Source organism: Zonotrichia leucophrys, chromosome 5 (genome assembly GCF_028769735.1).
Source record: "Zonotrichia leucophrys gambelii isolate GWCS_2022_RI chromosome 5, RI_Zleu_2.0, whole genome shotgun sequence".
NCBI lineage: Eukaryota > Metazoa > Chordata > Aves > Passeriformes > Passerellidae > Zonotrichia > Zonotrichia leucophrys.
The window spans coordinates 13785769-13810931 of NC_088175.1; the positions used below are offsets into that span (position 1 = coordinate 13785769).

General features: G+C 41.3%; 1 protein-coding gene across 4 annotated transcripts in view; it reads right to left on the reverse strand.

Annotated features, from left to right (window-relative positions):
- The window catches only part of FLRT2 (fibronectin leucine rich transmembrane protein 2), a 59703-nt gene extending 44791 nt beyond the window's left edge, over positions 1–14912 (reverse strand). The window contains exons 1-3 of one of the 4 annotated variants that reach the window (XM_064713690.1): positions 14698–14912; positions 14385–14517; positions 13033–13935 (exon numbers count right to left, since the gene is read on the reverse strand). The gene's annotated coding sequence lies outside the window, so the exon portion shown is untranslated. Of the gene's footprint in view, positions 1–9916; positions 10772–11873; positions 13936–14384; positions 14518–14697 lie in introns of those variants that run through there. The other 3 variants (XM_064713692.1, XM_064713691.1, XM_064713693.1) reach the window with 3 other exon arrangements.
- Between the last annotated feature and the right edge of the window lie 10251 nt (positions 14913–25163).

Consider the following 25163-nt stretch of genomic DNA (forward strand, 5'->3'; position numbering starts at 1 on the left):
ATCACTAATTGCTTTATCCATCCCATCTTTACTCTGTGTCTGTTTTTTTCTTATGGGTAAAATGCATCCTTTCTAAAGAGAACACAGAATAATATTAATAGGGAATAGGCTAAAGAGCAACAGACTCACGAAACCAGCAAGGGCTCTGTTCTAGAGGTAACACACTCTGAGAGAACACTAACTGTCTGACAATTCAAATGTGCTATGCCCACAACAGAAACAATTAGGGAAACCCAACAGATCTTTTTGTCCCATCTTAGCTTGTCCTAGAAGGTGCCCTCTCATGGCAGTCCTTTTCTTCTCAGACAAATAACAGCTTAGGTGGCTAAAACTGTGATAATTGGGACATTCTGATTTTCTGTTGCACACAAACTTGTTTATCTCTGGACTTCATTAGGCCCAGACAATTTTGATTACTCACTTCCATCCTGTTTTTCAGTTATTTTCTAGCTACTTTCCCTTTTCAGCTTTTATCTTCCCTTTGGCACAATACTTCAATACTTGACCTTCAAAAATGATATGAGAAGTATTTAAATGAAAATAAAAGGTTCTGTGAGCATTATTATTAGTTTTGATAGTATCTTTAGGCTACTTGTCCTCAACGCACCTGACATGACAGACGTAAGAGGATGAACTCCAGCTTAAAAGAAAGATCCTTCTTATCTGAAGAGCTAACTAAAAATTCTGATTCAGCCTATATTGCCACATGTATTTAAAAAAGAGGCAGTGGAAGAGACAAATAGGAGAGTGGTATGCTGCTACAAGAATACAAACATATGTAAATAAAAGTGCCTCAGATCGTGGAAAGACAAATTTCATAGCTAGGCTCTAGGCCTTTTTTACTTCCTATTGTATTAAAGAGGAGATAATCTTTTAGGATGGCAGTGAAAGAGTTAAAGAGAATGTCTTTCGACAAGCATTGGCTATCAATCAACACAAGACAATATAGAGCACTATATTTAAACACCCCTTCCCAAGACTGCCAAGTATTTTTTCACAAGGCTTAAGCAGCCTGTGAACTGACACTGATGTTATCTGAAATTTAAAAGTGTTTATTCTCCTAGAGCTCAAAAAGGATCATCTTTCTGCAGCTGGTTGGCTATACCAGAGGATGCCTTCCCTGGGTCAGCACATGCATAACCAGACAATCACTCGGCAGCTTGTAAAATATGATTGCATATAAGATATTGATGGCCTAAGGGAAGTTCTGAATATCAGAGGCTCATAATTAGAATATCTATGCTTTTCATTCAATAGAGTTTCCATCAATGTCACAGAGATGAGTGGTTATGAATTTCAGAGTCATCTCTGCTCGTATGGACTGATTTATGTACTTTCAGTTTTGGACAAATGAAGGGTGAAGAGTTAAAACTCTTCTTCCTAGAGACCTCCTTACCCTTTCAAGGGCTCTAAAATTTATAATTGTCTCTCCTGGTGTCAGGATCAAGCTCCACAGTTGGTAACTCATGACCTATTTATGATCATGCCATCCATCCACTTTCAGTCATTCTGTCCTCTTATCTGTAAATTCACAGTCACACCATGTAGGATGTGTGGATCTGCTGATAAGACATTTTTGCAGGAAAGAGAATCTGGGCAGATCAACAGTTCTGTTGCCAGAGCTGCTGGCAGCAACTCTAACATCTCATTTATTCCAGATTTATAAAGATCCACTGTGCTGATCTGAGAATAGAGCTGAGTGTTTGAATTCTGTGATAATAGACAAACCTGTATGTGGGACGAAATATAAAGTTAAATAGATGCTGATAAGATCATCCAGTGTGGAACAGAAAACAACCATCTTGTTAGTACTGAGATTTCCACAGCTCCTGAATTGTGGGCTTGGGTGTCCTTTGGTTTTGCTTTTGGGTTTGTTTTAGTGGGTTTTGGTTGTTTATTTGGTCTTTACTTAGTTTTCAATGACAGCATTTTACTGGAATTATACATAACAAAAAACTAAGGTTCTAGGTTATCACACAAGAAGGGATACAGAACCCCGTATCCAGAATTTAAAATTGAACCAAATTTCAACATTTTTCTTAAGACTGTATATTGAATGGAGTATTACTTGTGAAAACTCTTCTGCATTAACTGCAGAGGGAAAGCACTACAGTAGAAAACCAAACAAACTAGAAAAACTCATGTAACAGCTTCCATTTCAAAATTCTTCAGTATCACTCTTTGCCCCACTACCTAGTTAAATAACAAAAATGGAAGATGCTAACTAAACTCCAGAAGGAAACATATTTTGTTAAATGATCTGTTGTTATTCTAATTATCTTGAAAATCTTTTTTGTTGTTTTTCTTTACTACATTTTGTGTGTGTGCCTCCCCACATGCATGTATTTACATTTTATCATTTTAGATACATAATACTACATGAATAAAAAAAATTTAGAAAGGAGATTTTATGGGGCTCAACATGGCTAAAAGAACTAGGGTAACATTACTGTCAGATGCTTTGCCACAGATGCTTAGGCATCTCTGGGCAATTATAAAGGACTTGATTCTGTCTGTGGCATTCAAAGTGCACATTCTTAAAGGAATGAGAGGTGTCCATTATGCTTCTTTCTTTCCTAAGTATTTTCAAAGCTATAGTGGTAGGCACTTCTCTCCGTGACTAAAGATTGTAATTCTGCTGCACCACTGATAAATAATAAGGTTTTAAAATTAGTTTTGTTGAACAGTGAAAGTAATTTCCCAAATAAAAAAAAAAAAAAAAGACTTCCACTGGCAAAATGCATTTTACAATTTACTGTTGAACTGTTCAAGAAGCAGCTCTTCAGTGAGCAGCATGGCACAGGGCCAGAACGAGCTATTTCAAAATCACTGTTAGGCATATACCGATTTGATGCACAGGATTCAGCAATACAGATGAGAATGACTGTATGTGCTCATGTTCTGCTAAATTTTAACAGTTCTTCACTGTATACTCATCTTTAACGTGAGGAAATTTGTTCTTAGACAAATAAATCTGTTTTAAAGGAGGAGAAATCTATCAGGCTGGATAACAGCACATTTTATTTGCCTAGTTTGCTTATTTTGCTTTGGAAATAAATGTTCAATGGACAGTTCAAAGCACAAAATTATGAAGTATTGAAAAAGTTTAAATTAAGAAAGAAAATGTTATGAGCATATTATAGAGAGAAGTGTGAGCTGTTGGTTAGCCTTTCCTGTCTTTTCTGCCTCCACTTTCTCTTCTCCAATTAATGATGTGGGGACTTACAGTAATGGATCTGTACAAGAAGATGCAATATGCATATAGAACAGTAATATATTTAATAGGAGTCCTACAATCATCAGATCTAAGGTAACACCAATTCAGGCATCAAAATGATTTGGGGTTTGTTTTTTTGTTGTTTTGTTTGTTTTGATTTTTTTTTTATATAACAAATGATGAAACTTAAGAGCAAGTTATCAACCAATATGGCTCAAGAAATAATATGTAGTCTTGGAGCATTTGTGAATAACTCCAAAGCTAAGTGGTTGAAGATAAGAATAAGGTTAAACTTGGATGAGCCAATGAGATGGCTTGTGAAACCAGCCTAACAAGACTCTTAAATAGGGTACATTTAGCTGGATGCAAATCTCTCAGTGACACAAGAAGCACCGCCTAGGAAAAACTTCCAAGATCACAAATGAAATTATAAGGTATGGCTAACACATACTCCATCATTTAGAGACACCTGACATGGTTTCAGTTAGCATTTAGGACATGAAACAGGCTCACTAAAACTCCCTCACCTACCAAAACCATAATTCATTAAATGATATGCACACACAATGTCTTGTCCGCAGATAGTTTCTACAGAAGTATTCCTATGTATGCTGCTCCTGTGACAAATGCAAATACTGCTTCAATCCTAATAAAGACACAATTCCAGTAACTTAAATTAATTTTACCTACATAGTTTGTTTCATTTAAATATGTGAAGAAACTCCTACTGAGAGCATATATATATTAGTATAATCAGAGACATGCTGCTGGGGTTGTATCATCTTCAATTACAGCTAAATGACATCACTTTGGGGTATTGAAATCATTACTCACATGAGTATTACCTAATAATGAGAAGAGTGTCTGTGAAATTAGCTTGCCAGTGAAAGAGAGAAGGATTGAGTCTAGAAACCAGTCCAATAATTCAAAATGCAGTTCCTCAGCTGTGAAGTTGTATTTCACAAGCACAGGTGAGTTTGGGACTGACTCTTTCTGTTGATCTCAGGATCAATACCCCTTGGGAACACCTCAGCTTTTTTACCCACTATAGAAGTTTCCAACACACTGCAGGAAAAGTATACTTTTTTTCTTATTGTTTAATTGGATTTGCACTTCACCTAAAAATTAATTTTTAATTAATATTAATTATATATGCTTTGAATGGTCTGAGGGAGACCTCCATGACTAGACAGTCACAGTCACCCATATATGTAACCCATACAGAAAATGTATATATATGGATGTACATATACATAACCTACATTTCTTTTTCAAAACTGCATATTAATTCCCATGTTCTGTCAGTATGATATTGATATAAAATATTTTTTGGCAGTAGTTTCCAGTGACATTGTAAAGGTCATCCTTTCTCTGCAGGAAAAACACACAGGACATCTTAAGAGAAAGAAATATTTGTACTCTGAACCTACAGGTCTGCAGGTGATGACCCCATGACTCCAGCTTGACTATGTTTTAATCCTCTGCAATCTGTGTGAAGACTGAAGACTGTACATGAGCATCTCCAAATCCCCCCAGCATTCCTAGGACATGCTGCTGGAGCACTTTCCCACACAGATAACCCTTTTAAAGAGGATGTCTCTTGGCTAGATCTTATGGAGCAGCTTGGCCAGGTATGAGCTGCTAGTGCAGCTGTGTGGTGCAGCACTGGAAGCACTGTCAGAAAAGGCTCTACTATTCAGTTTAATTTGACCTGCTGGTTTTGTGAAGGAATGACAAAATCTGCCAGTGAGAACTGGGAGTAACAATGCAGCACACTGATTTCTGGCTTTGGGAGGCGCTGGTGAGGCTTTTCATTCAGAGCTCTCACCTTCTCTCCTCTCAAGAGGCCATGGAGTACTTCCACATAATTTACTGCATTTACCATGACAGAAATGTGTGAGCATCAGCCTGCCCTGGCTTTCCTGAACCCAGATGTACATGACAATGAATGTCTAATAAATCAGACATGGAATTTCAAAATCTTTTGCTCATAATGCTCCCACAAGATCTCAGTCATTAAAAAAATATTGAAAATTTTTTCTGAAGAGAATTTTTGGAATTGCTTTAGATTAATTCAAGCTTCAAGGAGGAACTAGCTTGATACCTATATGATATTTTTGAGATAATTAGATTACCAGTGACAACCTGGAGACAATAAAGAACTTTGGCCAAGCAGCAGAACTTCTGTCACTTCACCCAAACATTTTCACTGTGATGTTTTCAAAAATCAATGATGCTAAAAGAAAGTAAGTGCTGGAAAGTAAGAACTGGATTCTGTGGCTCAAGGTATGTCTCTGCCTGGGTCAGGATTTGCAGAAAGACACTGCAGACCATCACAGTAATCTACTGACCTGTTGGAAGCAAGTCAGCTCTCACCTGGGGCCAAAGCAAAGCCATCACTCTGCAGGACCAAATCTGGCAATAATCTGATGTATTTCAAAAGAGAGTTTTTTTCTGAAAGGACTTAAACAGTTTCAAAGACAGTACCTTTGAATGATAAACAATTTTCTGTGTCATATGCCTTTTTAAATACATCCTTGCACTGTACTAGGCTAGGAAAGATTTATGAATAAAACCTCAAACCAAATAAAGCAGTCATAGCTTGAAGTAAAATATACAAAAGACTGTTTCTAGGTAGAGTTGAAACACAAGACTTCTTTTAAAAAGGGAAACTTTACAGACCCTGTTCTGCATCATTAAGTTTTCAGGAATGCTGAATAGAGCATGATGGATTTAAGTTGCTGCTAGTATTTAATTTTGATAAAGTTCAAGGGGCCACATCAGAAAAAGGAATCAAAGACAGAAAAAAACCAAACAACCTGTTAATGGGGAAAACCATCAGTTAAAAAAAAGAAAAGATACAAGAAGGTCCCAACACCTTTCACCAGTGTCTGAAAATATCAGATTAAATTGTAGTATTCCTGAGGCCTATTATTTGATGTGATTAGAATATAATTTGTTAAACAGAGCAGAGCTTTTATTTCAAACACTTCTTTCCTGAGTATCATAGATGGATTAAGGTTTCGGTGTGTTTAAAATAAATGAATAAAACATGCCTTCATTTTAATGATGATCTTTTTGTGGTTGTTTATCTTTAAAATAAGCCAACTACTTGAAATGTGTAGGTTACGCATAGCTGTAGGGAAACTGAGGCTCATATCATCAGTGCATGTCCAATTAGTCTTCTTTAAAAAAAAAATAACAGCTGTACATTATTATTTTCTATTTTTTAATAAGAGAAAAAATAAAAATATTTGTTTAAAAATAGAAAAGAAAAATAATAGAAAAGAAAAAACAATTTTTACACCTCTGGGGCAAGCTCCAACTCTTTTGGTTTCTTGAGGAAATAAATAAAAAGCTTTGCAGAAAGACTCCTAAAAAAATTGCCCAAGGGGGAGGGAAGGAAACACCTTAAAACATCACATTATCAAGCGCTGAGGTAATCAACTACAATCTGAGAAATGTCAAACAGTGGTATTCATCTACTCAAAGATTTTGATGATCAAGTTCTTAACTGCCATTTGCAATCACTAACTAAAATATGGAATATAGTTGTGGATATAAACAAGAGGCAAATTAGTATCGGGAAGCTGGGTTTCATAATCCCCTAAAAAAGTCCATCTGTTTTACAAAGACCCCTTTTTGCATGATCTCTGACATGTATTCCTAATATAGACAGCACTGGATTTTTTTTTCCTTACATTTTTTAAACACCCTGCTACCATAAACTCTACTCATAGTATATCTGATCTGATTGTTTCTCTCAAGTTTCAATTATGTAAGCACTGAGGGGCAATAAAATTTCACACAGGTTCAGCCTGCTTTAGAGTAAGTATTATAACATGAGACAAATATAAATGCAATTCCTTTAGTACCAATATTTGACAGCACTGGTTACTTCTTGTTTTTCTGATTTTTGCAAATATTTATCATATTATCACTGGAATAGCTGAAAGAGATTGAAAGCACTTCCATGTTTGGAACTAGGGTTTGTTTTTGTTTTCCTGCTTAAAACAATTGAAATATCACATTGTTTGCAATGAATATAAGATTGATAACCTAAAAAACTAGGTGACTTGCAGGTATAAAAGACTAAAACAATTTATAGTCTGTGCTTCCTATCCATTATGGAGAAGGGAAAAATACACCATTGACTACACCCTTCTCACAGATAGAGGTCAGTAATGGACTGGATTTGAATCTGCCTAGTGAAAGCCTGAAAGTTACATGAAAGTATCCTAGACAAAAATGAACTCATTTTGAGATTAAAGAGGTAACAGAAATGATTAAGAAATAAAGCTCTCACCTTCCTGAAAACAGTATTATCTTAAGTGTGCCTTCTTTCTAGTCCTTTAAATAGAAAGTTCAGTACAGGAAAAGCCTGATAGTTGTACTTGATTTAACTGCTTTTTGTTTTCTTCACTTGGTAAAACTCTGTCTCTCCTCCTTTGCTGCAGAAGGGTAGGGAAGTCAGCCCTAATGACATCTCACGTTTTAGATACTGCTATTTTGAGCAGCTGAATGCGAGCACATTCTTGGTTCTTGAAGGAAAGCACAGCCTATGTAATGCAGATTCCAACTGGAAGGGTGTAGGGTTGCGCAAAGGAGATATGTCTACATCCTAAATCAAGCTATCCAGCAGGCCAGGATATAAATGTAACTTGTAACAGTGGCTCAAATTAGATCCAGACTTCCCCAAGCCAAACACAGATAACATCACCTTATACAAAATATAGGGTGTATGTGTGCATGAGGAGCAGCTCTTAAGAAGGCTGGGTGCATTCCTGCTCCACTTCTTGCTGAAGCCTTGGACTTTGGAAAACACTGATGACTGTTCTAGTCACAGGTAGTTTTACAGACACTGTATTTGCACAGTGCTCTGACTTGTTTCACCTACAGTACTCCAGGCCTGAACTCTCTTAACTGCCTCGCTACCATATCAGCACACAGAACAACCACTGAAACAGCTTCTTGAAATCTCTCCTCACACAATTTTCAGAAACAAGATCAACACTCACATTCTGACATCACTTTTGTCACATAGAAATAATGACTTTAAAATCGCCTCTGTTTTGTCTTTTTTTATTGTGCAATGTTTAGATCTTTTTCATGTTGCAAAGTTTATATCTCAGTGATAACATTGCATATATTGACTCTTTCAAAGGAGAAAGAGAAGAAAGGTGAATAGAGATATAGGTACAGTACCTTTAAGGAGTTTTGAAATAAATGCCAGGATGAACTTTTCTCCTTCCAAAAACACATATATCAAAAAATAATTCATTAGCTTTGTCTCAAACTACAAATATGTAAAGGTCTTTCTTTGGAGAAGGACCATGTCAGTGAATGCATCAAGGAATTTAGTCCATGGAAATTTGTGGGGGGGGGGGTTTGTATGGTTAGTTGGGTTTATTAAATCCAAGAACTGATCAATCTCAACCTCTAAACTGGTTTAATTTCCCTGCAAGCACTGTGAAGTTAGTTACAGTAAATAAACCTCTCTTTAACACACACACTCAGTTTCAGAGAGAGAGGTGGGGGGAGAGGGAGAGGGAAGGAATGAGGGAGGGAGAGGGAGGTAGAGAAGGAGAGGTCTGACTTGCTTTTAGTATCTTTTCCTGCTCCTCATGTAAGGAACCTCTCCCTTTCCATTTGGCTGAGCGCTGCACTGCAAAAGGCAGTATCTGAAGAAATACAATCAGTACCTTCCACACACAGTGCAGGAATTTACACGGATTTGTGCCTTGGATTTATTAGCTTATTGTAAGCCCTAAAACAGATTTCCTCCATTAAAATTAATTAAAAGCTCCTGTTGACTGCTTCCCACTCTGAAAAGAAGGTGGAGAATCTTATTCTCTTAACTTTAATGATTGTTTATTTATCCTTTATGGGGTTTTATATCATATTCAAGAGAGGTCTTTTCAGCTGCTTGACTTCCTTTTGCCATCTGCTATTTTTTGTTCACGCACCATCCCCACGCACCCAGCCCCCCCGTAGCATTTATTCTTATTTTGTCAGACCTCCGTCAAACTCGTAGGGTCTCTGAGCGGCTCCTTCGTATTCCGAATCTCGATCCGACTCCCCTTAGCTCTCCCCCACCCACTCACCGCCAGCCCCGCTCCGGAGGCTGCTGATGGGGATCGGATGGATCCTCCTGCCGGGCGCAGCTCCCGACTCTCCCGGTAGATTCCTGAGCACTCGGCAGCGCCGAACTAAGCCGCCCAGCTCTGCCCAGCAAGGCTCACCTCTAAAGGTCCCGTTTGCCCGAGCCACCTCGCAAAGAGAGCGGCTGGCGGTGCTCACAGGGCGCTCTGCCGGTGCCCCTGCCGCAGGGGGAGTGCTCGGCTCTCCCCTCCCCGCGGGGTGGGCGCCAGCTCGGCACCCTCCCTGCTCGGCGGGGACCCGGGACCGGGCTGCAGCTGCCAGCCCCGAGCGCCGCTCCTGAGCCACACGCTGGCGCAGAGCAGCCCGGGGACCCTGCTCGCACTTGCCGCCGGCCATTCATAAATCCTGCTAGTGCGTGCCCGGCGCCGCGGACACGGGGCTCTAACGCGGCCAAGGCGGAATTTCTGACACAGCCTGATCCCGGCTCCGCAACTTTGCCATCTGGGAGCAGGCAAAGGGCACCTCTGCGGCTTTTGATCGCCCGGGGCTAGAATTACCAGAAAGGAAAAAGAGTAAGAAATGAAATCCCAACTGTACCTGGCGGTGTCTGGGAATCCCTCGCCGGCACCGATCGTAATCCCCCTCCGCGCCTCTGGCCCCCCACACCAAAACTTTGCTGCCGCCGCCGCCGCTCCTCGGTGGTGGCCGCCGCCGCCCTCCGCCCGGCGCCGCTCCCGGCCGGCCCCGCGGGCCCGTTCCCCGCCGGCCGCCGCCGCTCCGAGCGACCCCCGCGCCTTCCTCCGCCCTGACGAGGCGGCGGCATCGTCCTACCCCCTGCTCCGCCACCGCCTCCTCCGGCGCGCAGCCCGCGGCTCTGGCATTCCCAACGCGCTTTCTCTCCTCGATTCGCTCTCTCTTTCCCCCGCCGTTCCTCCTCCTCCGGTAAAAAAATAAACGAGAGGGAAACGCGGCTACGCTTGGTCTCGGGGTTTCTTTCTTTCTGGTCTTTTTGGTTGTTTGCCCTTTTTTTTTTTTTTTTTGTCTCTTTCTATCCTCTGGAAGTGATGAAAAGATCACATGAGGAGTAGGCTCGGCGACCCAGGACCCTCGTAAGTCGGAGAAGGCATCGGACACATGTATGTGAGTATATTTGTGAGCGTGTGTCTGGCTCTCTCCAAGTCCTGCGCCTGCCTCCAGCCGGGATTGCAGGATGATCTTAGCAGTAGTGATGCCTCACATCTCACTATTCCCTGCTAATGTAAGTCGTGCCTTTTTTTCCTCCCTGCCTGACACCCCAGGGAGATGTTTACAGTAATGAATTCAGTTGATAGCCATCTCTCTCTCTCTCCTGGAGTCCCTCCCACATTTCTACTTTAAAGAATGCTTGGAAGGCAGGGCTGCAACCTAAAGCTTTCCAAGAGGCAAAGTCAGGCTAGATTTTCTCTTTTTCTTCTTTCCTTATTTCCCTCCCCGTCCCCCCGTCCCCCCCGGCTGCTTTTAACCCCTATGTTGCTGAGGACAATTTAGCCAGCTACATCTGCTTGGGCTCCCCCTCTCCCCCGCTTCCAGCAGCGGGAACCAAGCTGGGCTGAGCCTCGCCGGGGGATGTTGGGGCTGCGGAGACCCCGCTCCCCGCGCTGCCTCCCCGCCGGGGCCGCGCTGCGGAGCGGAAGGTGCGCGCAGCGCGTCCTCGGCGGCGGGACCGCCCCGCTCCGCCGCGCCGGGGACTCTCCGAGGGTATCGGAGCGTGTCGGAGGGGAAGCCGGGAAGTGAGCTGAGAAACTCCCCGAGCGGCCGGGCTGGGAGATGCCCTCGCTAGCAATAATTACAGCCGCGCTCTCCACCAACATGGCGATATTTCATGTGCAGCCGCCGACAAGCCCGCCTCCCCCACCCCCTTCTTCTCCCCTCCTTCCTCCCTTGCGAACTTTTAGATACACAGCACCAGTATTCAACAAATATAACACAGAATAAAAGAATCTCTAACCCTCAGGGAAGAGACGGACCTCGTCTAGTATTCTGTCTGATTTTCATCATCAGCCATAAAGACTTAAAAACCTCTGGAGAAACCGCCTTTTGCCCTAAAGCGGTAACAACACCCCTCCCTCCACCCCTCTATTTCTCCTGTACACATTCAGTGTGTGTACATATGAGTGTGTGTGTGTGTCTGTGTGCATGCCGGGCTGTCTGCGCTTGTTTCGGAGTAACCCTTCCCCCGCCGTCCAGCTCCCTGGTAGGCTACTGCCTTGTCTTGGAAAGTCCACTTAAACACAAAGCTATTTAATACCGAGAAGCACTTGAGCGATAGGATACAGCCGTCAGGGTAGGACGTGGGGTGCTCGAAGAGAATTTGCCTCAAACTCCTACATTAGCAAAGAAAACGCACAGCACAGCTTTTGCTGCGAGTTACTTTAAGAAACGGGCTGAGGAGGGATGGAGGAGAGCGAGCTGATCAATGCCATGTGTCGAGGAAACAGAAAAGGGAACCGAAATGCCTCGGGGTTGGCTTCCCCTCACCCCTGGCTGCTCAGTGGTTCTATTTGCTCGGCCGTACCTCATAAGCTGAATCACTCGCTATTAGCTCCGCGCCTCCTTCGCCCTGCGCTTGGGGGGGCTAAACCACTCACGACTTCAAAGGCTCAATAGAGCCGTACCGAGGAGCCCGGCGAGGCGAGGGCCAGCCCAGCGCCGTGTGCTCGGCGCACCTCCTGCCCCGCACTCGCCCTGCCCTCCACCTCCTGCCCCCCGAGGGGGCTCCGAGAGTCCCCGCGTACGGACAGCGCGGAGCCGAGCCGAGCCGAGCCGAGCCGAGCCGAGCCGCCTGCTCGCTCGGAGGAGGACTTGTGCCCTCACCTACGCGGAGCGATGGGGGTGGGGAGCGAGCACGGACGGGGAGCGCAGGTAGCCAGCATTTCTCAGGGGACTCAGCAAGAGGAAGGGAGTTAAGGAGGAGACCCCCGCTTCCCTCCCGCTTTACGCCCCCAGGATGGAGGGGAGGCAGCCCGCGGCCCTCCGCGGGTCCCGGCCGGCCGGCAAGAAGAGGGTGTGACACCGGTCAGCCCCTCGGTCAGAGCCCGCATCCCCGCCCCGGAGCAGGGGCTGCTCTGTGGTCGAAACTGCTCGCAGCTGCCAGCTGGTCCCGAGGGATGAAAGGATCAGGAGTCCTGTAGAGTACAAAGGCTAATGTTCTAGTTTGTTGGTTTTTTTTTTTTTTTGTTTTTTTTTTTTTTTTTTTTTTTACTTTTTAAGATCTTTCTTTCTTTCTTTCTTAGCCCCTGTGCATACTTTTCAGAGTTCTTATTTAAATATGATTTATATCACCTTCATGAACTGATGGACAGCCAGTGCATTTTCTGGCGGACAAACCTCTCTTTCTCATGTGTAATCCACCTGTCCCTCTGTTTTCCACGTCCCCGATACTAGCAACCTGTCGTCAGCACAGGAGGCAGAGCTGGCCATTGTCGATCACAAGTATTTCTGCCCTCTGTGCCCCTAATGAGGGAGGACAGTGGGAATGTTAAAAACTTCTGCAAGGCTGCAGGCAGTTGCCCTGCTCCCCAGTCTCAGAGGGATAAGGCGGAATTATTCCTGTTCCTCTCCCGGTCCCTGGACCCTCAACCAGTTTATACTTCAAACCAGTGAATGATACTCAGGACGCGTTTTGGTCAAATCAAGACTGTGCCAATCCAGAAAGTGACTTAATCAGGCGTTACCTGCTCCTGCGGAAGTGGGTTCCTCCTCGGTAGGTCACCCAAAGCCCACCGGGTCCGGCAGGTTGAAAGGGGAGAAAGTGGCAGCACGGCTGGGCTCCAGCATGGTACTGTGTTAAGGTTCACCACCGAGGTCTCTGTTTTCCATAGCTGGTCACCAACACCCAAGGTTGCTCTCAAGGAAAGGAGGAAAGAAATTATCTTGCCAAACTGCTCTCCAGCCGGTCATTTGACCCTGACACCCACCGATGACACAGAGGAACACCCCGTTGAAGCGGCTAAACGCCTCGCAATTTCCTGTCTTCTCTTCCCGCAGGCGGCCCCGGCGCACCGCCGCCGAGCGATCTTATCGCCGTGCCGTCATTATTCACCGGTGACAAGCAGAGATGCAGCGCTCCTAAGTGAGGGTGACAGATTTCAAACGCGGGGCTGCGGCGTATCCAGCCTCAGACATATTCTTCCTCAAACTTTGCCTAGCGAGAAAGTCAGCGGCTTAACCCTTTGCAGCTCTTTCTCTCGCCCGGGGAGCGAGACCCCAGCACCGGGGAATGCTGGCTGGGGGGAATGCAGGACAACGCGGCTACTTGGCTGGGCATTCTTTTTTACCTGCCATTTTACATTCTTGGTTATTTTCACTTGAAACAGATGAGAACCGCCAGCTCTGGGGAGCAGATGGAGGGCTTTTCTGTGATTAGGGGCTGGAAAATCCTCTTGGCAAAGCAGATCGCTGGGGACTCACCTGCGGTCCCTCTCTGTCACCGCGTCTGCAAACTCATCTGCATGGCACGAGTTCCTCTTATATGCACGTATACAGAGCTTCTGCACTTTCCCCAGCGGTTAAAAGCACGATTTCAAAAGTGCCATTTCACTCAGATCTCCAGAATCAGCTCTTTTACAGGTTATTAACTACAACAGAGAAAGGAGCAAGTGAGAAAGAAACATATTTTCAGGAAAGAAAGAAAGAAAGGAAAAAAAGCCCTTTTCACACAGGCACTTTGTACTCAAAGGAAAAATTTGCCACCACCAAACTCCAACATGTCAGAGCATGTTTCCTCCTAAGCACAAGAAACCTTAAAACTGAGAGAAAAGCATGTGCAATTCAAAGATGAAACGAAGTAATGAAGTGCTTGAAAGCTTTCCAAAGTGTGTACCACCAGCCCAGAGCCCGATGTCAAGAACACAAGACAACAGGGAAACACGACTAACAAACTCTATTGGTTGCCTAGTATTCATTTATATATATTTTCAGTGCATTATGATATTTCTGTCACCCTTCTCTGCCCCCATCCCCCCCCCCCAGAAAAAAAAAAAAAAAAGGAAAAAAAAAGGAAAAAAAGGAGGGGGAAACACACGACCTCTGCCTGCAGCTGGTATTCCGGGAGGTCCTTCCAGAGCCCCTGTGGTCATGCTGTAGGAAGGATGGAGAGGCAGGTAGATGTGTGTGAATGGGAATTTCAGTGCTTTCTTCATTAGATGTGTAAGATAAGGCTGGACAAGGGAGGAGATGAATCCTACAGTAAGCAAAAGGACTGGAAAAAAAAAATAAATCCTCCTCCCATCCACATTTCCAATTTCCGATTTTAAGCACAGCAGGCAAATGAACCTCATTTGAAGAACAACCCCCAGCCCCGCTCAACCCCCCCTTCCCAAAACTGCCCCCAAACCGACCCTTTGGACATCACAAATATCCCTGTCCAGTTGGTGACGGCAGTGCCGCGGGCGGGGCCGCCAGTAGCGCTGTCCGAGGGAGGTTCCGCAGGCCGGGCAGGGCAGGAGCGCTCCGCGGGCGCGCAGCCCGAGCTCCGCGGGGCCGCCTGCACGTCCCGCGGCGCGGCCAAGGTGGCAGCAGAGCACAGCGCTAGGATGGACAATCCCCCCCTCGCTGCTTCCAACAATTCCTTCCTCGCTGTGCTCAAAGTGCTGCGCGCCCCTTCCCCCTCCCCACGTAATCCCGGTAATAGTCTGATTGCTTGGACTTTAAACAATTTTTGCCCTCACCGTCACCAGACTATAAATGTGTCAAGGATGCATTTATTTATTTATTTATTTGCTAGCAAACCGCTTTGCATGGTTGAAAAGCTGTAAACTAAAAGGAGATTATAGAAATATATTCTCTTTAAATTATGTGTGATCATACAAGAGGGCTAGCCTGGAGTGATGGTCCACTGATCCATAATACAATCTCACTTATTTTATAGAATGTGTAAGATGGGATAGCATTAAGAAATGTTATAAAAATGAAAGTGTAATTTTTAATATTTTTTTTCTTCCGGCTATATTGTTAGATTGATTTCTGCAGCTTGCAAGAAAGAGAGTAAAAGGAAATGGAAATAATTTTGTAACTGAGAGGTTGGTCTAAATCATACTGAATAATCTCAATTTTGTCTGTAATGTAAAATTTTACTTCAGGCATTAAATTCATGCAGCTGACAGAAGGAAAAAAATCACTAAATTTATTTTTCAACAAATTTTGGAAAATCAGCTTATTAAAAAAGGTTTTGAGGAAGGAAAGGGAAAGGAAAGGGAATGGGGAAGGAAAGAGAAAGGAAAGGAATGGAAAAAGAAGGGAAGGGGCAGAAAGGAAGGGGAAGGGAACCAGGTAGACATAGTTATAATAATCAACATATTAATGTTGATTAACATAGTTTTCCTGCTGATGATAGTTTCGAAAATGTAGATCAATCCAACCAACATTTAGTTGAATTTGATAAAATTAAGGAAATTAAAGTGGCTAAATAATGACATAAGAATCCAGCAGTCATTAAACATTGTTATGGATCGTTTCTTTGTGGTTTTGTTGGTTTTTTTCTTTCATGTATAGGCAATGCAAGGGAAAATAGAATAATGAGAAAAACTGAAATCATCACCTATATGAACCTATATGAAAAAAATAATTAGTTTATGATTGATCTAACCTACCATGGTGAGTGGAAGACATCAGTAAAGCCTTCTGAATAACACACAAACAGCCAACATAAGTTTTTGCCTTCCATTTTCTAAGTGTAATCATTAAGGTCCTTTTCATTGCCATAGCCAGCTTTTAAAATAGAGGAATATCTTCCAACTCTGGTTCTGTCACTGCACCTTTATGTTTCTGGAAAAAATAATCCACACCTTCTATCAGACAAACTCTTGCTTCACTGTATAAAGGTGAAACACCTCAGTGAAAGTCACACAGCATTCATAAGTTGCCCCTTCTGCATTCAGTGCTCTTCTTTCATTCGAAGTGGAGAACCCTAGAAGGCAGACTATTAATCTACTGTAGAGAGAACATCCTTTTCTGATTGCAAGGTTATCCTCCCAATCTCCCATGGGTGTTCAAGAGCTCACTCATTCTAATTTCCGACTGAGTAAAAAAATCAGATTTATTTGTACTTTCTTATCCACAGGTTTGGCAAACTTAAATCATTCTTTCACTTTTGTCTCTGTCAAGTCAATTTCTGTGAATTTTGTATTTTCTAGAGGATGGTTATAATTATGACAGAGTGCCTCTTAATGATCAAAGAGGAATGTCCTAGAGTGACTTTATGATGCTTGTATCCCCATTTGTCTGTCCTGTTTATGCTGGATATTAAGTTCTGCACCTTTAAGACTGGTTCCAAGAGCGAAGAGGGGAGAAGAAGTGCAGAGTTTGTTTTCAGAAAGTGAACTTCGATAATACTTTGCTTGTTAAATAAATTGGGTTTTTTCCACTTTTCACCAAGGAAATATTTTCCTGAACCAGTAGGGGGAAGGATCACTTGAATGTGCCTTCTAGAATGACCTCTTTGGAAGTTTCCTCCCAGATTTGCACTCAACCAGGACAAGGAGCCAGTTTTCTTTCAGCCCAATAAACATGGATGAACAGATATATATTCTCATTAGAATAATGAGAATATATAAAAGTTGGACAGGAGAACATTATTTTTAAAAGATTAGCCTGATCAAAATGTCTCAATATTGTTTAAAGAGAGAACATAAAAATAATGCTACAGTTTATAATATAGACCCCAAGGCTCATAGCATAGCTTTAGCTTTATATTTGCTTGATTTCCCTGTGTCACTTTACACAAGGTTAACAAACTTTGATCTACAGTATTTCAAAATATTTCAAGCTCTATCTGACAACTGTTAATGCTCTTTCAATTCCAGTATCAGCTAATTATGTGTAATAGGATACAATGGAGAATGCATGTTTTCTATTGAAATTTATTGATTTTTGCCTTTTCTGGATTAGTCCCTAGATTCTGATTAACTGGTAGCATCATTTGATAAAGCCTTTTCTAGTCTTTTCTGTTTATTCATTTAAGAGCATATTGTTGTAAAAAGATTAGGTGAAAAGGAAAATTGGTTTCAATTACCTAAAGAAAAAGCTATAAAAATGTTACCCTGACCATCAGGGTCAAGAAGCAGAGGCTACATGATTTCACCTCCAAACTCGGAAATAAATGAGCAATAATCTTGGCATGCTGGTGCACAAGAGGTCCCCTTTCCAGGGACTATTACTAGAGGGCAGAAAAACAAGTCACCATGGTACAGACTGATTACCTGAAAGGAAGAAAAAAAAAAGAATACTCGGCAGATGGTATCTGTTTTGAATCCTGATAAATTAGCAGTAAGCTTTCAGGTCTTCAAGAGGATTTTGAGGCAGTGAAAATATCTTGTGAAACCATTTGTCTTGCTCTTTAGCACTGCAAAGCACCCACATCACAGATTTGTGGACTGAGGGGGATAGGAAGGTTGTCACAACAGTCAACAACTTCAACTCTTTTAAAACATAGGGCACCAGATTAATTTTGTTCAGACCAAAAACATTTTGTTAGAATTTAGTTAAAGAGATTCTATGTCACTTCAGTAATTTCTTTGTGAACAGGAAGACACTGCCTTTTAGATTTAAGGGAAATGTTGTTAGAAGGAGCAGGGATCTCTGATTAGATACCCATCCAGGTAACTAATGCCTGCTGAGAGAAAGAGAAGGGATGTGCACTTGTGAGTGACACGTGTTACATTGAAGTAGAAATGCAGTGCTAAAAGTTATGAGGCTGCTTGCTAATGGATATTATGAAGGATATGGTGCCTAGTGCCAGTAGATTTTTTTATTTCATTCCCATAAATATAGAACTAGGAAAGTCTAAATTTGCTTCACTGATGGGATGCTGAAGGAACCTTCTGGTGAGAAAACCCATCTACAGAATTGCACCAGGATTGCAAGTTTAGGGTGAACTTAATTCAGGTGGGAGTCGTTGTTAGGCAATTCCATTCTTCTTGTGGAATTGTGTTTTCCATTCAGCAGTCTTTGCAATTCTCAAGACCTTGAATAATCCCTGAGGAAGGACCAATTTTGCCTTTTAAATGTATCATATACATCCAATCTCTGAAAGGATACTGACCATTTGATATAAAACCCCAGCTATATGCAAAGATAACAGCATATGGAAAATTCATTTTCTGAATCATGTGCATACATATATATTGAATTGTCTTGCAGAATTTATAACTAAGTAATTGAGGTCTGCTTCTTCTTTTCTTTTAACTCAAACAGACGCTTCTTCAGTCCATGATGGGTTTTCTATTCAGTTAATTCTGCTTACTTGGTGGTGACAAATTGCACTTGAAATCTACCATGAGATTATTTAGTTAAACATACCACAATTAAAGTGTCCTAGGTGGAGTAGTTATGAAGAAGAGCCAGGAATATACCCCCAGGATAAACTGAACTTTTTACTTACATCATAAAATGATCCTCCTTTCTATGCCTCAGGCAAAAAGAATGCTAAGAAGTTAAGATATTCTTTTTGGTAGGGTTAGAGAAGAGAGTGAAATCCTCCCTGGAGAAAATGAAGCAGCTTGAGTATGTAATCATTAATTGGTGAACTTTACTAAGTCCAAACAATGAGTTAGGGAGAGAAGAGTTTTCCAGTTTTGGCTCTTTCTTTTTTAATTTTGAAGCATATGCATATTTGTCAGAATTTGTTCATCAGAGAGATGGATTTCTACAAGCTCAGAGAAGCTGGGGTTTCACTATAGGAACATCTTTAGTGTCTGTTTCTTGCATTTGTCAAACAAAAATAGTCTTAGCAACCATTGAACAAAATAGGCTAACTATGTACTCCTGTTGCCTTTGTCCTTGGATTTCTCTGGTCTCAAAGGTTGTTGGCCATTGAACACTGTTATGGACAGTCTTAGCATTCTCATAATTTTCAGCTTATTGCTGGAATTGGTGTAGGGAACAGCAAGAAAAAGGGAGGACGAGCTGGAAGTCAAGGGTGATCCCAGAAAAAGGTAGTGCCCTCAGCCATTCCTGCAGAAGGGAGACAGGGTGGACAAAAAAGAGGGCTTGGTGCAGGGTTCATTAATATCCCCAGGCATGCCAGGGTGGAGATTCAGGTTCTGTTCACAGAGGGCTGGAGACAGGACTGGAAAGAAGACTGTCATGCCTGTCCAATGTGCATCCAGAAGAGAGGACTGGAGACCTGCCCATGTCCAGTCGTGACTGCATCTGGGCACCCCCAAGGTGACACAAAGCTCTGCACCAGAGCACAGTTGGAGAGAAGGAGTGAGGAGGGGGTTCCCAGGGAAGGATGGATGTGGTCAGGGCCCATGGGTTCCCCCAGGACTCCGGATTTATCACACTAGCCGCCAGTAACTGCACGTCTAACTTACTGAAAACATGTAATACTTGATGAATACATAACATCAGTTCTCAGAAGGGCCAGTTCATAAAGTAACAAACAAGATCAAGCTCTTTTTTTCCAACAATAGTTAGTTTTACCAGTCCATACTGGATAATCTATTGTGCTATGTATTTGAAAGATAGAATATTTCATCTACATGTAAGAAAGTTTTAAGTTCTTTTCAGATTCTATCAATGCTTCTCTTTTCTTAGTCTTTTCATTTTTGTGCATGAGATTGGACAGTCAGGAAGGAGATACCATTACCATTTTGAACAGATGTGTTATAATTATTCTTATAACTGATGATAATGTGATGGAGATAATTCCTGATAATACCCCAAAAATAGGGTAAGGCTATTGCTTGAGACACACAGACTTTTACAGTCATCTGATCTGAGGGGACTCAAGCAATTATTGATCAAAAATTTCTGCTGTGCTCCTGCAAGTACATTTTTTTGCAGCAGTTATTACTGAGATGTAGTCTTGAACCTCTGCAGATGACAGCAAAATATGTACTAGCACAGACCAGGGTCAATTTCCAGCTTCCTTTTTTTTTGCTATGCTCTAAACTGATAACTATCATGGGATGTTGCCAGTCTAAAAAAGCTCTTCCTGTTGAGGGAAAATGAGGAAAGGGATGGGTGGGCAACTGGGGGAGGTAATAACTTTAACCAGTTTTTATCCCCCACTGCAAATGAGTCAATAGTCACAGCTCTAATTTAAAGTTAAAAAAAAAAAGTCTCCAACTTTCAAGAATGCAAATCCTCAAACTAGAAAAAAGTCAAAAAACGCCCAAAAGACTAATTAACAAACCAAGACAAAATAAGTGAACGAGATAATTACTTGAAGAAAGGAATTCCTAGTGAGTATTGGGTTAGAATTCCACATCATGTCATAGATTGCTGTCATGATTTCCATTACAAATGCAGGCTTTAAAAATCATGATTTTCAATTTTGTAACTAAGAAAAGATTGGTGTTAACAGTTCTGGTTCTATTTCACTTTTGTTACTGCTAAAGTTGCATTTATTGGATTGTTTGTTTATTCTACATTTTAAACTGCCCAGAAATGCTGAATAAGGTTTGTGCCATGTGATACTTGAGCTAAGGAGTGTGTTGTAGTCAGTACCTGTGAACCCTTCATTACCTGTAGCCTCAGGCTGTTCTCTACTGTCACCTACCTTATCCTCTGAGAGAATTATTTGACTTAGATAGGTTTATTTCAGGTTTGCAGGGGATAATATTAAATTTACCATTTCCTAGGAAATCTGCTCTTGGAGACATGGGAGTGGATCCTTTGGGAACATCTCTTCTGTAGTTGTACTGAGAGAGACCATAAAATTCCTTGCTACCTATTTGGTTACTATCACAAATCTGGAATTCTATACTTAGAGATAAATGGAACAAAAATGTCTTCTGCTGTTGCAGGGCAAACTCTATTGAGCCAGCTGAGTCAGATCACACTGACTGCACAACTTTTGATGCAATGAATCAGAGAATTAGTATAGCTGTGCCAACACCCTGCTACTTCTGGCCATGACGTTATTTGACACTAAAGAGAAACGTGCAAAAAATTAATAAACCACCTGGCCAATTGTTCAAGTTGCATATCTTGATTAAAAAAGTTATGGATGAGGAAACAGAAGTCAGAGAAACTGATGATCTTTTTCTAGTTGAGTGCTCAGTTAGACACCTTGTATTTAACAGAACATGAAGAAGCTCCCTTTTGTTTCTCAGTTTTTTTCTAAATGATCATATTTTATGAAGCATGCATGTACTAATCCAGAGACATAGACAATTGGACTATTAAGATTCATTAAATGCATTGATTTGTCTTTTTCTTTCTGTTTCTTATCTCTTATTAATGATGTACAATGACTTGTCTCTCATTTTTTTCATCTGTTTTCATCTATATTCCTCATATTTTATCTCGAACAAAGAGTAGTCTTGTGTCATGAAGGCTCATCAAAGTCATAATTGCACTTCATTTATCTGCATTGAGCTGTCTGTCATCCGTTAGCATTTTGAACACTATACATCTTTCTGCACTTGTCTGCATTCTTCCTCATTTGCTTCTCCTGGACTATCCATTACTTCTTGCAAGCTGATTTCTGCTTTTAATTGTTTTTAATTACCAGGTGTTTTTGTAATCTTCTGGCAGTTTCAAGCAGAAATATTGGTAATGCTTTTTTTTTCTGCATTTATCAAGAGTTTATAGTCAACACTACTATTCATCTACAAGACTAACGTGCCCCAGCAAGGCAGGATAAATCTCAGGATTGCGGACCTGTTATACACCACAACAACCTACACACCTTTTCCTAATCTATCTTTTATGCTCTGGACATTATCCTTGACATAGCCTAAAACTCAAAAGCACTTATTGTAAGTAATTTCTGCACAATTGTCAGCTGATAAATATTAGATTGGTGGCCAGAAGGGAATAAGGACTGTTACTGATGATTTTCATTTACTCTTGGTTTTATCGTGCCTCATATGGTTTTTTTAGTTAATTAAAATAGTTCTTTTTTTTTTTTCTTTTCCTGTCATACAACTGCTTTTGCTTGTTCTTTTCCTCCTAGGTACCCGTCTCATCATCTTTATTTTAAAAGACTTGGCAAAACTGGGTTATAGAAGATGTTTTAGAAATTAGATAAAGAACTCAGATTTCAGAGGGCTACTTTGAAAGAAGTAAATGTGGAAACATTAATTTTGGGCTGTACAGATACTGTGTTCCTTGTCTGTAAGGTGGGACAAACGAACAAACCTTCCTTCACAAGGAAATCCTGTTCATGAGTAGGAGAATGTTATCAGACAGAAGGTTACTGTAGAAGGATAAAATAGTGTACGCTTTATATATCAGATTCTTAACTGAGGCACATTGGTATAATGGAATCAATGAAACTATGGCGGTTTATATGAAATGAAAACAAATGTGGATGGGTTTGCTTTTGCATTTAGCAGAGAGTCAGATTAACAGTGGTATCATTACCTCATGTGGGCAGGTTTCAGAGGCCTGGGAACTTTATTTACTTGAGCTCAGATGAACAAGACACTATTTCATGTATGGTAATTTAGACTAGAAATAATATCAGGTCACAAGAAATCTGCTGAAACTCAGTTTACATTAATATCTCTCTGTAATTAATTTTTCTGCTTTCACCAAGAGTGAAATTTCTGATAATGTGGGCAAAATATTATATAGTTTTAGTACAAGGAGCAGAAGCCAGGTCAAAAGGGACAAATATTTCACCAGACTTCTTAACTTTTCAAATGTTTTCATTTCAATTAATTTTATAAATACCAGAAATGTTTTATATACACTGTATTATGAAATTAAGCTAATCTTAAAGCATTGAAGCATTCCTAGAGTATGTCTAATTTGATTTTTAAATGTTTTTATTAAGCCAGTAAATTTTAACTGAAAAAGAACACATAGCTTGGAAACATAATGAGATGATCCATCATGATGACTAATTATCTTCAATGCCAATTATACATTTGAGTATGTCTACCTTGAATTTTCAGCTATTGTACATTACTACAGATTATGACACATGAACCTTCTCATCGCAAACAATATGGAATGATCTCCTTAACTTCCTTTAGTAACAAAATCTTTTTTCCTCTTCTCCACTCTTTTGTTGGTTACCGGTTCCTTGTCAACTACAGCATCACCCACCCACACATCCCAGCTGCTACTTTCTCATTTTCCTTCCAAAACACCAGAATACATCACCTGTTATCAATGCTGCCATTCATTCCTAAGAAACAATCAAGAAATAGGTACTTATCCAAGGCTCCTGGCAGCCACCCGTGTTTGAAAGATTGAGGAATTCTATTTCTAGTCTATTTCGTGATCTTCATGAGCATATAGTACAACATGGCTCTGGAAAATCTCCTAAACTTCAACTCGAAAGAGCTAGTAACACAATGTGAATAGAATAAGTTTGTAGGTTTTTCTTGAGCAAAGGGTGAAAAACCAAATTCCAGCTGTACTGAAAGAAGAAACTCTATTTTTCTGTCCTTTGGGGCCACAGACAAGACTTTATCTCTGACTTCCCATGTTCTCTGCTTCTCTGGTGTTCTGTGGAAAATTCTTTAATTTCTTTGTTCAGCTTGCTTTTTCCTGCCATATAATTTGTGCAGCTGAATGCTATAGCACAGCCAGGCCTACTGGCTGTCTCTTCTTCATTGCTATTTAATCTCCTTTGCTACCTTACACCTCCTTTTTGCCAATAGATTGGCTGTGCCACTGCTGCCACTTGTGTCATTGAGGCTGTTGTTTTATTCATCTGTGCTGAAGTATACTGTGGATTAACTACTTCTATTACTTCCCAACTTGGACTTATTTATTGCTTCAAAGGACATAAGTCTTCTCATGCTGCCTGATTTTCTCTTCTCATACTCCTCTTCCCTCCTTCATTCCCCCACCCTTTCATTTCTTAACCTCCTTTTATCTTAGCACAGAATCTCAAGCCCTAAATCACAAAGTGCAATGTAATAACCACAAGTGGCTGTGCTGTTATAACTTACAAAAGAAAATGAAAAAGGGTCAGGGAAAATGCCCCCATTAATCTCTGCATTTTATACAACTGTTTCTGCCCCTGGACAGATAGCAAAAGATGTCAGCTTTCAACTCCATCCCAGCCTACCTATAGGCAGAGGCAATATGAAGCGGAAGATGAAATGACCCTACCCCATAGACATCTTCTATAAATGACATATACACGTTTTTGGGTTTTCCGGGTTTTCCTTTTTTTTTTTTCTTTTTCCTCCCCACAAACTGTATCTCAAAATTTTCTCCTCATGTGTTTCCGCCAGTGTTTTTTTGTATCTAAACACAGCAATCCTCATTTCAGGTCCGCTTAGTAATGGCAGATGAAAATAAAAACTCTCTTCTCTTGAATATCTGACAGCATCATTTCGAGCTACTGTCCGCTCTACTGGTTTTTGCTCATCTTCTCCACCTAACACTAACTGCTCAAATTCAGTGTTTTCTGGCTTTCCTACTCCTGCCACACAACTGCCAGGAAAGTATATGAGTAACATGAGTAACTGAGAGAGCTGTAAGTTGAAGTATGGAGCCAGAGGGTGACTGGCTCTGTTTGGGACCCTGTGGCACAATTCCTGATCAAGAAGAGGGTCTACTGCTCTATGTAGTTGCCACTGAAAGTCTTCTTCAAGAGTTAAATTGAGGTGAAAAAAATTTTAACTGGGTCCATCAGTGTTTCAGGCCACATGTTCAAAGTCCTTCCCTATCTTTTGGTAAACAATAGGTTTCTGCTGTCTCTGAAACTCAGCAGATACCTTCTGGTCATCCGCCAGAGCACAAAAGAATTTTGAAAAAATTGATAGGTTGTGACTTGTTTTACATTTTGGGAATGCAGTGCCAGGATTTTGGTCATGTTTTGAGGAAGGATTATGATGGCCGTCTAAAATTAATCACCTCCCACTTCTTTTATCCAAATAATTCAACTGCC